The 14,568-nt window shown below is 47.4% G+C and overlaps 1 pseudogene; it reads left to right on the top strand.

Moving 5' to 3' along the window:
• The first annotated feature begins 564 nt into the window (after positions 1-564).
• Positions 565-4,030, top strand: LOC138827718 (tubulin beta-2 chain-like; annotated as a pseudogene).
• Positions 4,031-14,568: the final 10,538 nt, after the last annotated feature.

Genomic DNA, 14,568 nt, shown 5'->3' with positions numbered 1-14,568 from the left:
TCAACTCCCTTAACATGCCCTGATTCTTCCCAGAATGGAAAGTGGATCAGTCATGGAATCCAGCAGATGTTCTTGTTCTTGGGATCACAGCTGAAAATGCACCTTCAGTTCTAGGCTCCCCAATTTAAAATGGAAAGTGAGGCTTGGTCTTGGCTTCTTGGCACACAAGGACCTTGTGTAGAGGACGCTCCTCCTCTTGCTTCCTGGATCCCAGGGTACAGCCCCTCTTGTGAGTCAGAGTGGAAGGGGGATGGCAGTGTGACCAAAGGATCCAACTAGAGAGGCGGCTGTGCTCATGGGCTTGCAGCAGGCAGCTGGATGCCAGGGCTGGGTGGGTACTGGTAGGGCCCTCTGCTTACCCAGCAGTAGGGAGACTGAGTTGGAGCACTGCTGGTCCTGTCCATCATCAAGTCCACCCCACCTCCTCTGCCCCTGTAACACCCAGAGGTATAAATGGGGAGCAGAGTTGGCTGTGTCAGGTTCCTGCTCCTCAGCCCTACCTCTTTGCCTCTGTATGCACCACTTCTAAGGACAGCACATCCAACCACTCCGCAGCCCTGCAACATGGGAGAGATTGTGTACATGCAGGTGGGTCAGTGTGTCAACCAGATTGGCACAAAGGTGAGCATGGCACTGGCCTAGGATTCTCATCTCAATTTTAGGGGAAGGAGGAGGAGGAGGTGGAGAACTGGGGTTAGGGGGTGAACGTAGTGGTGGTCATGCCAGGCTAAGGTCGGTGGGGACCCATAGTGGTCAAGTCCCCCCAGGAAGCTTCTACAATTGCCCTTATCTGTGTGGTCACAGGTGTGTGTGGTTTTTTAAGCAAAGCTGGGGTGGTTTCAACACCCTTGCATGTATTAGATTTGCCTGAGTCTCAAAAAATTGTGTTTAGAGTTTCCTGGGAATAGACTAATGAATGTTTTGGTCTGGTTTGAATGAAAGGAATGCAGTGTCTTTGAGCTGACAGATACCAAGGCTCCCCTTTGTGTCAACCTGTGAGTGTCAGATAGTTGAGAACAGTTTTTCTACCTTAGTGCAAACCTCTCTGAGTTTTCATGAGCCATCTCAGCTCCGTTAAGCTGGGTGTTTTCTAGCTCAGTTGTTGTCGGTGTATCCTCTGAGGACCCCTGGACTTCTGAAGACCCTTCTAGCTGAGTCCTCAAGTTACTGCTTTTCCACTTTCATGTCCATGTAAGGCCAGGTTCTTGTCAAAACAGAATATGGTACCACATAAGATGGAATACACATAGGAGAAGCCAGATGTCTTCTATTCAGCCAGAAAGCACAGATTAACTAAACCAAAATACCACCAGTTTATTTTTTTATCATTTAGAAAATGTAATCATTTTTTACAAAAAAATATTTGTGTTAATAGGACATGGGTTTCTTATAGTTACTGTAAAATGCATTGTTCGGACAGTTAATATTCTAAGCCATACTATACTTCTTTTTCCTTCTCAGTTTTGGGAAAGGCTAAGTGATGAGCACAACATTGACTGCACTAGCAGCTACTACAGAGACAGTAACGTGCATCTGAAGAGAATCCAGGTGTATTACAATGAGGCAGCTGGAAAGTCTCTCCCATCTGACTTCCCATACTATGGCAGAGTAATAGTTACTCAGAGAATACTAATGACAAGAAAGGAGTTGCTGCCTTTCTTAGAGTGGTGCCATAGTTTGAAGTTGAGGCCTCGAGCTGTAAAGCTAGTGTTGTAACCACTTGAGCCACTCCACCAGATATTTTGCTTTAATTTTTGAGTGAATTCCTTCAGGAAAGCCTTGAGCCTGAATTCCCCCTATATCTATTTCCTGACTAGCCATACCTGGCTCATTTCTTGAGAAAGGGTCTACCCATCTTTGTTGCACCCCAGTTAGGCTCAAACCCTGATGCTCATCTTTCTCTGCTGAGTGGCTGAGATGTCAGCCACTGTGCCCAAAGGACAAGGAATGCATATTCATGAAATAGACAACTGCAAATATCCTTACAGTTGCTGAAGCCTCTTGCATGGTGATCCATGCTCAGGATATCTGTTTTCTGTTTCCATGTCTCAAATGCTGCAATTTCTGTAATGAATGCTGAGAGCCACATAGAATCTCAAGCTCTGCCCCTAAGTTCCTTGCTAAGCACAGGCCTAAGTCCACTGTTGTTCTCACAGGCAACAAACATATTCCTCAGGCCATCATGGTGGACCTAGAGCCTGGCACCTTAGACTCAGTGAGATTGGGACCATTTGGCCAGATCTTCATGCTAGACAATTTGGTATTTGGTAGGTCATCATGGTCCATGGGACATGGTTAACTGGCACCCCTCATTTCTAACATCCAGGCAGTCTAGTTTCCGGTGCAAGGGTGAACCTTTATCCACTTAGACATGGTCCTCACCTAACCTACTAAATCTAGTATGTAGGAGTCATGGCCCTGGCCACTCAGACAGCTCTGAGTCTGCAAGGCCTCCCTGACAAAGCAGCCTCTGAAGGGAAAGAACAGTGAGCAGGGAAAGCCTCCAACAAGGTTTCAGCACTGCTGGTCATTTCAAAGGCCTGGCAATACAGGGAGCCACTTCAGGACACCAGAAGTCAAAGCAGAGCTATGTGTGAGCAAGGTGCAGACAAGTGCTTGCAGCGTAGCTTCTCTCTGACCACACTGTGCTCCTGTCCCTCCTGTGTAAGTAACCACATTTCCAGAATTGAGGCAGGCTCTGTTCCCTTTCTAGAAGTAGTTCATTTGTGTTCAAATGTAACTTCCTCCATATTCTCTTTTCTTTAGAACTTGAGTGATTTGTAAGGTCCCAGATACACTGAAAAGATTTCCTTTATTTCACCAAAGTGTACCTAAAATAATATCAAAGAGGTCTGTTGTTTTCACAATGTAAATGGGAGAACCATTATTCCTGGAGTCTGTGTCTCATCATGTCTTTGTGTCTGATAGGCCAGAGCAGGGCAGGCAATAACTGAGCCAACTTGGGCCACTACACAGAGGGAGCTGAGCTGGTGGAGTCGGTGCTGGATGTGATGAGGTGGGAGTCAGAAAGGTGTGACTGTCTCCAGGGTTTCCCCTGGCCCACTCCCTGGGAGGTGGCACCAGGTCAGGCATGGGCACCCTGATTCTCAACAAGATCTGAGAGGAGTACCCAGACTGCATCATGAACACTTTCAGTGTCATGCCCTCGCCCAAGGTGTCAGACACCGTGGTGGAACCCTACAACGCCATGTTGTCTGTCCACTAGTTGGTAGAAAAGGCAGATGAAACTTTCTGTATTGACGAGGCCCTGTATGACATCTGCTTCCATAACCTGAAGTTGCCCACACCCACCTATGGAGACCTGAACCACCTGGTGTCAGCCACCATGAGTGGGGTCACCACCTGCCTGCGCTACCCAGGCCAGCTGAACGCAGACCTGCGCAAGCTGGCTGTGAACATGGTGCCCTTCCCCCGCCTGCACTTCTTCATGCCAGGCTTTGCCCCCCTGACCAGCTGTACCAGCCAGCTGTTCCATGTACTCTCAGTGCCTGAGCTCACCCAGCAGATGTTCAATGCCAAGAACATGATGGTCGCCTGTGACCCCCGCCACGGCCACTACCTGATGGTGGCTGCCATCTTCCAAGGCCACATGTCAAAACAAAAACAAAAACAAAAGAAACCAAGGCCACATGTCCATGAAGGAGGTGGAAGAGCAGATGTTCAATGTGCAGAAGTAGAACAGCAGCTACTTCATAGAGTGGATCCCCAAGAATGTGAAGACGTCCATGTGTGACATCCCCCCTGTGGCCTAACAGTGTCAGCCACCTTCATCAGCAACAACACCGCCATCCAGGAACCCTTCAAGGGCATCTCTGAGCACTTCACTGCCATGTTCTGGTGCAAATAATTCCTGTACTGGTACACCAGTGAGGGCATGGATAAGATGGAGTTCAGTGAGGCTGAAAGCAACATCAACTACCAGGTGTCTGAGTACCAGCAGTTCCAGGATGCCACCGCTAATGAACAGGGGGAATTTGAAGAAGATGACTTGGTTGAGGAAGAGGTTTAAGACTTCCCATTGCTAGCAGTGCAACTGGACTGCCAGAGCCTGCCTACTGCTTCCCAAATGCATGGTGCTTTCCCGAGCTCCTGTTGTCCTGCAGTGGGGTCCTTGCTGTGGATCATCATGCTCAGCCTTGCCTGTCAGGACTCACTGACAGGGAAGTCAAAATGTGGATTTTTAAAAATATGATTATTTAAAAACCCTATTCATATACACAAATAAGCACATACTATATACCCCAAGGCCTAATCTTCCTTGGTATCATTTTTATTCTTTTAATGTGTTTGAAGTATAAAGTTTCACATGTAATCTTAGCAATATAGGACTTCTGCTCAAGAGGAGTTTTAAATTCATGGCATCCTGGAAGTGGTGCTGTAGCTCAAGTGGTAGAGCGCTCGCCTTGAGCTGAAAGCTGAGGGACAGCGCCCAGGCCCAGAGTTCAAGCCCCACGACCAACAAAAAAAAAAAAAAATTCATGGCATCCTGCTATTTCGAGGAGGAGGATGAAAAGTGCCCAGTGTCTCTTAATAGTGTGCCAGTAGCAAAAAAAGTAGTTTGAGGGGGCTGGGAAGGTGGCTCAGTGCTTGCCTTGCATGCCTGAGGTCCTGGGTTTGATTCCTCAGCACCACATAAGCAAAAGTTAAAAAGCTAGAAGTGGTGCTGTGGCTCAAGTGGTAGAGCGCTAGCCTTGAGCTGAAGAACTGAGGGACAGTGCCCAGGCCCAGAGTTCAGGCCCCATGACCGGATTCCCCCCTCCCCCCCCAAAAAAAGTAGTTTGAAAGAAAGCAAACCAGACCCAGGTGTTACAATTTTCCCAGTACCAGATCCTCTTCCTCTTTCAGTTTGACACAGGACTTGCTATACCTGCCACCCAGTATGCATTCCTCTTTGGGAACAAGACCACAAAAGGCAGGCATAAATCCTGGCCATCAAGGATCTACTTCTCCCTCAGAAAGCCACAGAATCTTATCTGATGCCCCATGCACAGGGGTTTTCAGTCACATTCCTCAGCAACAGTAGCTGGGATCCCGATATTCCTGCCCTCAAACGCAGCTCAGTTGGCAATGAAGCAGCACTCACAGGACAAGAGCAAGATCCTGGTTGCCAGGGTAGTTTCTCAAGAAATCTAGCAGCTTTAAGGACAGAAGTGACTCTAGCTCTTTGGGGGAGTGAGAAGCTGAGAAGCTGACCAGTCCCACAGTGTAACAAGAACTGCTTGACCCGATCCTTCCAAGTCAAGGAGATGAGTGGAAACATGGCCTGGCCCAGTGACCCATCATCAAGCTCACTTTTCCAGCTTTCAGAGCTGACGGAGGCCCATGAGGGGTGGCAAGGACATAGGGACACATGGATCCAGCCTGTTGGTTATGTAGTAAGACTGAAATCTCAATTGCTTAGAATCTACACAATGGCCAGGAAGAGGGTGAGCACTTCTGTTTTCACTGGAAGCCAAATCAGTCACTGGTTCTTTTTCCAGAATCTTTTACTCTCCTTGCAGTGAGGCTCCAGGCAGGTTGTCTGTGCCAGGCAGTCCATGCATGGTCACCAATAACCTGGAACAGTGCCTTTTTCTTCAGAATCAGAACCTCTATGAATCCTGCAACTTCTAGAAAGCTCCCAGGGAAAGGTACTAATGGGTGAGGTATAGGCTCCTTGCTGCTGGTAAAGCTAGGAAAGAGTAAGGTCCCTGAGCTTTCCTCTACCAGGCCTGGAGTTGGGGTGGGGTAGGGAGGGGTAGACATCTTCACTCCAAGCAAGTCTCACTCATTAGAAAGTAAACTGTCCCAGAGACTGCTCTCTGAGTGGAAGCAAGGTGTTTTTTGTCCTTATGCCAGGGAAGATCAAAGTCCTAATTGCTTCCAGTGTGGGAGTCCTAGGGAGTAGGTGTTGGCCAGCAAATTTACATCCGTGGGTCTCTAGTCCTGGCACTGACCAGGTTGGACAATCCCAAATCCTCTCAGGCTGCTGGGTCACAACTGAAGGCAGGCCTGGCCAAGGCACTCTCACTCCTCAGTGGGTTAAGGATTGTGGCCAAGCTGTGATGGAGGCCCCACCTAGCCCATCTACCTGGGACTGGCGTGCCCTTGAGCATGCATCCCAGTCCAAGCACAAGACACTCGCATTCCAGGAAAAGGGGTTGCTAATATTAGAGGTGGTCCCAGACCTAGCTGTGGGCATGTGGAAGCTGGGCCTGACGGGGGAAGAGAAGTAACCTCAGCCATAAAGGCTCAGCATACAATTCTCGCTCCTGGCTGATTTGGCAAGCCCCCCATCAGACTCACCCCCTGGCCCTGTCTGGCATTCCACACCCAGCATCTTGTGCCTACAATTCATGTCCCTGATTGATTGGTCATACCCTTGGCCACACTTCTCCATTTCTCCAGGCCTCGATGCCACTGAACCAGCTCCTGGGGATGGTGTCTGTTGAATCTGTCCAGAAGCACAGCAGTACTTATTACAGACAATGCCTTCTCTTAGACAGCTGCCAAGGTGATCAGAGCAATGCGGAAGGAGCCCACCTGCCATCCTTCCCTCACCTGGCAGGACTCTCCTAACTTCCTGACCTCCCCATCCCTAGTGACCGCCTGCTGAATGTACTAGTGCTTATTTCTCCATGCCAGTTACACCCATTAGGATGGTTACTATAAAAAAAAATCCAGATTGGTGTCAACAAGGATGTAGATGAATTGGAATTATTGTATACCATTTGTAGGGATTAGGTTCATTCAAAACCTAAATACAGAAGCCATTGTGCTAATAATCCCACATACTCAGGAGACTGAGATCTGAGGATTGTAGATTAAAGCCAGCCTAGGTAAGAAAGTCTATAAATAGACTATTATCTCCAATTAACCACCAGAAAACCAGAAGTGGAACAGTGGCTAAAACTGGGAAAGCACTTGCCCACAAATAAAAACAATAGAGAGCCCAGGCCCTAAATTCAAGTCCCACAATCAACAACAAAGAGAAAACCCTAAATACAGGATTAAAACACAACCACCTATTTTTCTTTTAGTATCTACATTTTTAATAATGAAAAGTTTTATTGGTGGTGGTGGTGGGTATGGGGCTTGAACTCTGGGCCTGGGCACTGACCCTCAGCTCTTCAGCTCAAGGCTAGCACTCTACCACTTGAGCCACAGTTCTACTTCTGGTTTTCTGATGGTTTATTGGAGATAAGGGTCCCAAAGACTCTCCTGCCTGGCCTGGCTTCCACCTGTAATCCTCAGATCTGAGTCTCCTGAGTAACTAGGATTACAGACATGAGCCACTGGCACCAGACTTGGTGCTACTTCTAAAAGGACAGTAATTCCACTTATGTCCCAAGGGCCCTACTTCTAATCCTAATATATTGCTGAGTTTCTGCACATAGACTGGAGGGAGGGGAGGACACAGAGCACTCAGGCCACAGAATCATTGTTTCTCTTGAAGTGGAGGCTCCAGTACCCACTGGGCTGTCTGAGTTGGGTCTTCTCAGTAATGCTAATGGATTCCTAGCAGCTCTCTAGTATCCTGTGCTGCAAAGCAGAGAGAGGTCAGACAGAGTCAGGCTCAGGTGGAATTCTCTGGTTCAGAGTCCTTGGCAGAAGCTTCATCTCCCTGCATTGTTACTGTCACTGAAATACAAGAATATAATGGGGCCAAGGGCTGGTGACTCAAGGCTATAATCCTAGCTACTCAGGAGGCTGAGATCTGAGGATTGTGGTGCCAAGCCAGCCCAGGTAGGAAAGTCCATGAGACTCTTACCTCCAATTAATTACCAGAAAATTGGGAGTGGCTCTGTGGCTCAAGTAGTAGAGTGCTCACCTTGTGCTGAAGAGCTCAGGGACAGCACCCAGGCCTAGAATTCAAGCCCCAGGACAGACGGGGTGGGGGGGGGGAACCCACAACACACACACACACACACACACACACACACACACACACACACACACACACACACACAGAGCCCAAAAAAACCCAAACAAACAAAACAAAAACAAAAACAAAGAATGTATTGGGATCCAGGGCAGTGCCAGAGTTCTGCTTAGCAAAATCCTGTCACTATAGATGTTTCTGATTCTGAGAATAATTTTGCTAATACCATACATCTTTGGATATAAAATTTTTGTAAGTACATATATTGTGGGTACTATCATTGTCTCAGGTTTTACCTTGACCCAGGTATTAATTTAAAGAATGTTTTAATCCTTTACATAGTTGACTGTCTCTCTTATTGTTAATTTTGTAATTTTGTAACATTTAAAGCCCAGAAATTTGATGTGGAAAAAGTTTGTCACTTGATATTTACTAAATACACATACACACACACACACACACACACACACACACACACACACACACACACACACACACACACACACACACACACACACACACACGACCAAAGCAATTTTGATTTCATCAAAAAACCTGTCGGCTATGATGTTAGAAAAATTAATTTTGTTACATTTGTTTTCAGAAAATTCATATGGATAAGTTAATGTCTTCAAGGTTTGACATGATGTTGACATTGTATTAATTGATTGATTTTTGTGCTGGTCCTGAAGCTTGAACTAAGGGCCTGGGTGCTATACCTGAGCTCTTTTGCTCAAACTAGCATCACTTGAGCCATTGTTCTGCTCTTTTTTTGGGGGGAGGGGGCGGTAATTGGAAACAGGAGTCTCAAGGACTTTCCTACTCTGGCTAGCTTTGAACCCTGATTCTCAGTTCTCAGTTTCCTAGTAGCTAGGATTACAAGCATGAGTCACCGTTACCCAGATTAAAATGTTTATTTTTAATTGATACATAATACTTGTATTAATTCATGGGACACACCATTATAATTTGATAGATATACATATTTAATAATGATAAAATTAGGGTGATTAACATTCCCATCTCCTCAAATGTTATTGTTCCTTCTTGTTGAGGACCCTCCCACATTTCTCATTGAGTGATCTGAAAGCATAATTGTTAAAGACAGTAGTTACCCTACTGTGCTATGAACATTAGCAACAACTACTTTTCCTCTCTAGCTGCACTTTGGTACCCATTGATACCTCTCTTACTTTTCCTCCCCTCTCTCCTTCCTGTCCCCTAGTGACTGATTTTTTTACCTCTACTGCTATGTGATGAACATTTTTAACCTTCATTTGTGAGTGAAATCTTGCACTGTTTGTTTTGTTGTTGTTGTTGCTGTTGTTGTTTCTGTTTGGGGGAGATTGGTGCTTGAACTCAGGCCCTTCCTAGGCATTGTCATTTAACTTTTCTCACTCAAGGCCACTGCTCAACCCCTTGAGCCACAGCTCTACTTCTGGCTTTGTGATGGTTCATTAGAGATCTTTGAATGGCAATGCTCAGATCTCAGCCTCTGGAGTTGCTAGGACTACAGGCATGAGCCATCAGCACCTGGCAGTGTTTGTCTTTCTGCGCATTTTGATGCCAGATTGCTAACAGGCATCACTTCTGGGAGGAGGTCTCTAAAAGGGAACAGGCCTCTGCCTGGCTATTGAGTACTGAGTTCTTGATATTGTTTTAAAAACAACTTGAGGACACAACAAGGTAAAGATCAAGAAAGTTTCCTGGTAAAGCAAAGTGAAGGAAAGATAGATAGTACACATCCAAATGTGGGTGTGTCACATTGGATACTCGATGAGTAGTTAACATCACATCTGTTAATAGTAGGGTGGGGCATTTCTTAGGTTCACTGGAGGATGAATATTTCCCTTGGTTCCCATGCCTGGTACATCCTCTCAGTCTTGCTGTTACTGTTTCATCAATTGGGGCTGGAGCTGTCAAAATTGGCCTGCTCATTTCACTTTGGTCATTGCTGTCTGGGAATCCCTTCAAACAAAGGATGGATTCTGCCACATCTTCCTTTCAAGAGAGGTGTCCCTCTTTAGATAGTTGTTTAAAACATATTTTATGTCCAGAAATGTCCTGTTTCTGAATGTTTTTTCCCCCAGTTTATGGCTTTCTTTCACATATCCTTAGTTTCCAGAGCACACTATTTTTGGCAAGGAGGCAAGTTCAGAGGGACAGTGCTGCTCTTTTTCCTTTTTTTCTCCTCTCTTTCCTAATAATTTATCTTAGGAGAGGACATAGTGCTTTAAGCAAGGAAAATATATAATGCCTGTGTGTTTCTAATAGAGCTACTCATTGATTCAGTGCTTGTCTGATTCCTGGCTGCTCTTTTCCATACTTCCTTTTCCCTCATCTAACCTACCTGGGATTCACCTGAGTTTATATGCTTTTTCTCCCGTTTGTTTTCATGGCCATAGCTTCTCATAATGTGGAAAGATGACATTTCATAGATGAGTGGATCAAAAAAGAGTGGTACATATACACAGTGGAATTTTATTCATCAATTAGAAAGAATAAGATTATGTCACAGGGAAATGGATAGACCTAAAATAAGTCATGTTAAGTGAGGGAAGCCAGGCTTAGCGAGAAACACAGCTCATATTTTCTTTCACATGTGGAAGGTAGATGTAAAATGTAATGGACATGATAACCTATGCAGGACTTCAGGCATTCACACACAGTCTGAGTAAAGGAAGATACTTTCAGAAGAACTCAAAGGAGTAACTCCACTGAACATTTAAAGTACTATTGATCAAAATGAAACCCAGGAAATGAAAATATGGGGTTTGGAAAGTGGTGCTGTGGCTCAAGTGGTAGAGCCATAGCCTTGGCCATAAAAGAACTCAGAGACAGAACCCGGCTGAGTGCTAGCCCTAGTACTAGCCAAAACAACAACAACAACAACAACACACACACACACACACACACACACACACACACACACACACACACACAAAACATGGCATTTCTGATGGTTGTTATTTGTTTTGTGTTTTTTCTTTTCTTTTTTTTTTTGGGGGGGGTGTCCAGTCGTGGGGCCTGAACTCTGGGCCTGGGTGCTGTCCCTCAACTCTTCAGCTCAAGGCTAGCACTCTACCACTTGAGCCACAGCGCCACTTCTGGCTTTTTTTTTCTGATTATGTGGTGCTGAGGAATCGAACCCAGGGTCTCATGCATGCAAGGCAAGCACTCTACCACTGAGCTACTGTCCCAGCCCATGTGTGTTTTTTCTTTTTAATTAGGACAAAGATATGCACAGAAAGGAAGGAGGGAGGATGAAGAAATGCAATCATGTTATTCACTATACACGATGTGGGAATAAGAGTCTAATAATCTTTCATTTCATCTTTCAGTGGTGCATGGGCTGGGAACTAGTTCTTCTCTCGGTGAAATTGCTCTTCTCCTCTGTTGGGAATCGTAGCTGTCCTCGGGAGGCCTAGTTCTCCACTGTCCCTGTGGTAGTCCTCTCATTCCTAAATCATGACCCCAGAGGCCTAGACTTTTGACAGAGGGATCCAGCCACCACAAGCCTCCTCCTGCCTCTGAGCGCTCTCCCACATCCAATTCACCGGCCTTCATCTGCAAGGGGTAAGTGGACGTGAGATTCCTATGGTGACCGTCTGCCCATTTATCCAGTCTGGCAGTGCTGCCTTTCCTTCGAGTTGTCAAAAGCCCCAGTACCCGCCACTGTGAGACTCCAAGAAGGCCCATGGCCTGAGGTCTGGACTCAGGGGACTGGGTGACAACGCTTCTTCCTTTGCTCCTTTGACGCTTTATTCTCCCTAAGAGCAGAACACTCTGGAGACGGGACTGTTTGGGCCTTAGGTTACATCACCAATGGGAAATCCTCAGTCTAAGGTCCCCTCGGGCTCCCCTTTGGGACGCAGGCTGGCCAGCCATATATTTGTGTAACCGAGCATGGCCGAGTATGACCTAGGGAGCCAATCCAAATGGCCACTCAACAGCACCCCTGATCCCATCATTATCTGGGACTTATACAATTACTGTGAGCGCTTGGAAAGGGGAACAAGAGCTTTTCTCTATCTCCATTCTCTGTCTCTCCTGCTCACCAGTGCAAGTTATGCCATACCCGCTAGAAGGCTTAGCTCTTAGGACCTCTATGGGAGCCGTTCCCCTCTGCTAATCAACCCCAGCCCCACTCTGCCCTGCCTGCAGTCTGGGCTGTGACCCACCGCCCCCCCCCCCCCCCCCCCCCCGCCTCCACGCTGGTGCCCATGCCACAATCCCCCCAATTTCTCCCCCTCCCATTCCTCCGCTGCTACTGCTGCCTCCAGTGGCCCCTCCTTCTATCCCCCCTCCCCCATCCTGCCTTGGCTGGCCCTGGCGCCCCCGTACTCCTCCTCCCTTTCCCCTCCCATCACCATTTCCACGGTCCTGGCGTCTTCTCCCACAGTCCCCTCTGCCCCCTCCCCGCGCGCCCCGGGCTCCCGAGGTCTCCCCATCCACCCACCTCTCTCTCCAACTCCTCCTCCTTTCTCTCCTCCTTTCTCCAACTTCTCTCTCTCCAGCTCCTCCTTTCTCTCCAATCCCTCATTTCTTCCTTTTCCCCAATCCCTCCTTTCTCTCCTCCTTTCTCTCCAGTCCCCCACTTTCCCAATCCCTCCTTTCTGAATCCTCCTTTCTCTCCTGCCCCTTCCTTTTCTACAATTCCTCCTTTCTCTCCTTTTCCTCCAACTCCTGCCCCCCTCCAACTCCTGCCCCCCCCCGCTTCCAAACCCAGCCCCTCCTCCAACTCCTGCCCTCCTTCTGCCTCCAGTCCCTCCAACTCCAGTCCCCCTTCCAACCCCAGCACCTCCTATCACCCCAGCTCCTCCTCCAAGTCCAGCCCACCTGACAGTTCTTTCAGCTTTCCCCCCAGCCCCTCCCGGTGGCGTTGCCCAAGCAGCCTCTCCTTCCTCTCCTCCCAGCTTCTCTCCAGAGCCTACTAAACAAATCCCACACCCTTCTCCCAATCTTACCACCACTGCTACACCAGTCCCCCTCACGCGCCCTTCCCTACCACCATTACACCACCTCTCTCTCCCAGTCCACCAGTAACTATCCCCACACTAAATTCTCCCTCTCAAGGCCAAACTGTGTTCAAACTCTCTCCCTCCCAGCCTTCCAGTGGCTCCTGTGGCAGCCAGCTGCTGCCTCTGACTTCTGGACCCGGGCCCCTTCCAACTTCTCAGGGTCCCAGGCAACCCCGGCGGGGCTTCCTCCTCCCACCCCAGCCGCGGCTCTGGCCCCTCCCTTCTTATCAGCAGCCCCTTCTACACCTGCCCCCATGGGCAGTCTCTGCCCCTTCTCCCAGTTTACTCCCTCCCACCTTCCCAGCGGTTCCTTCTCCCCATCAACTCCCAGGACCAAAGCCCTCCTCTGGCTAACTCCCGCGGCACAGCTTCTCATTCCTGGCTTTGGTCGCCTCTCCCCTTTCCAAGCCCTTCTGTCCTCACTCTACAAACGACTTCTGATAACCTCTGTCCCTGCCTCCCTGCCTGCTTCTCTGTGTGGGCATACACCTTACATTTCCCAAGCCCCTTCTTTGGCTAACATCTTCCCTCCTAGACCCTAAATAAACAGGCCTCTGCCCTGTCTGTCGTTAATCAATCACTGACAGTGGTTGGCTGGCTAACACACTGGGCCAGCTCCACTCTTTTACTGCTCTCTTTTCCCCACCCAAAAATGTCTTCTGACTCGCTCTTCTCTTGCCACCATGGCATCTCCCTTTAGCTCTCTATTGGAGCTCAATTGGTTTGTTGGTATTGTTTTTGTTTTTTCTATCCTTTCTGGCTTATTTCCTAACTGTATTAAGTGTATCTATGGACTTCAAGATTTGACCCTTCAAAATGTGGCTTTTAACATTTATTCCCTCCTCAACTTCTCCTCAACCCTATGAGAAAATTGAGGCATAGCATGGTACGGAAGCTGCTGAGTTCACCCTGCTAGTAGATGATCCTGGATGTCAGGCCAGCCTGAGTCCTCATCAGCTGTGTTTATTGCCTCTGGATCAGGGAGGGACCTGTGGGAACTTTGAATTGTTAAACAACAAGTTCCATTTTATTTCTAGCAATGTGGCAGATAGGGACCCAATTGGGGGGGGGGGGAAAGCTTTCACAATACACAGGGGAAAAAGATACTTTAAATTTATTTGCAAATGAAATTTGAGTTTTGAAAAGGAAAAGCAAAAAAAAAAATCAATGGAAGCCAAAATCCAGAGTAACTAGAAGAATGTACAATTTTTCTTTTGACAGCTTCGGGTGAAGGAGGAACAGCAGAGAAGCCAAGAAAACTTAGGTCCTGACAAGGTAGAAGAACCAGGAGGGAGACATAAAGTTGAGACTCCCCCAAAGCATAGACTTAGCAGCAGGGCAAACTTAGCAGCAGGAGCTGTCTGTTCCCTCGGCTTCTGGAGCAGCAGGGAAGACTGCCTGTGCTAAAGAAAACTATTGCTCTGAAGTTGGCAGAAATGTAAGTGTGCATGTGTACAAGTTCCTCTTGTTTTGAGGGAACTCAGAAGGTTTTGCAATCTAGGTTAATAGTTTTAAAAATTACTACAAAGCATGTAAAGTAGGCAAGAGATGTCAGAAACAGTGGACAGAAGACATTGAAGAAGTTTGTCTTTATAGTCAACTAGTGAAAACAAAAACTTCAAAACACATGAAACAAAACAATTTTAAGGAGTACACAATTGTGCA

The sequence above is a fragment of the Dipodomys merriami genome, unplaced genomic scaffold (assembly GCF_024711535.1).
Source record: "Dipodomys merriami isolate MVZ:Mamm:240054 unplaced genomic scaffold, mDipMer1.0.p SCAF_16, whole genome shotgun sequence".
NCBI lineage: Eukaryota > Metazoa > Chordata > Mammalia > Rodentia > Heteromyidae > Dipodomys > Dipodomys merriami.
This window is presented reverse-complemented; position numbering and strand designations above follow the sequence as displayed.